We start from the raw sequence: 574 nt of genomic DNA on the forward strand, positions 1-574 counted from the left end.
AATGTCCGCTTAAGTAATAACACAAAGATGCAACTTTCTAATTTATTAGTCCATATTCAAAGACAGATACCATCTGAATTTCAACGAACAACAAGATCCCTTTCAGAAATTAATAAATTTAAAGCAACAGAATTTCAATTTATATTGCTGTACGCTGGGCCAATTATTTTTAAAAAAATATTGCCAAAAGATATTTATAAACACTTCTTACTCCTTCATGTTGGCTGCAGAATATTATCGTCAAAAGAACTAGCATTACAAAAATATGAGCATGCAAAATATGTATTGACTCAATTTGTTGCAATTGCTTCTAAAATATATGGAAAAGAGTGTCTGATCAGTAATATGCATAGTCTTATTCACATTGCAGACGTAGAGTACATGAAGTGTCCTATTTTGAATATCACAGCATATCCTTTTGAAAGTGCATTAGGAAAAATTAAAAAAATGCTTCGTCATGGTAATAAACCTTTATCACAATTATGCCGTCGACTAAATGAAGTACTTTCACTTGAAACTGAAAAAACAGCACTACCATTAATAAATATATTGAGAAAATTACGAATGGATAATT

Source organism: Wasmannia auropunctata, unplaced genomic scaffold, assembly GCF_000956235.1.
Source record: "Wasmannia auropunctata unplaced genomic scaffold, wasmannia.A_1.0 LD336111.1, whole genome shotgun sequence".
NCBI lineage: Eukaryota > Metazoa > Arthropoda > Insecta > Hymenoptera > Formicidae > Wasmannia > Wasmannia auropunctata.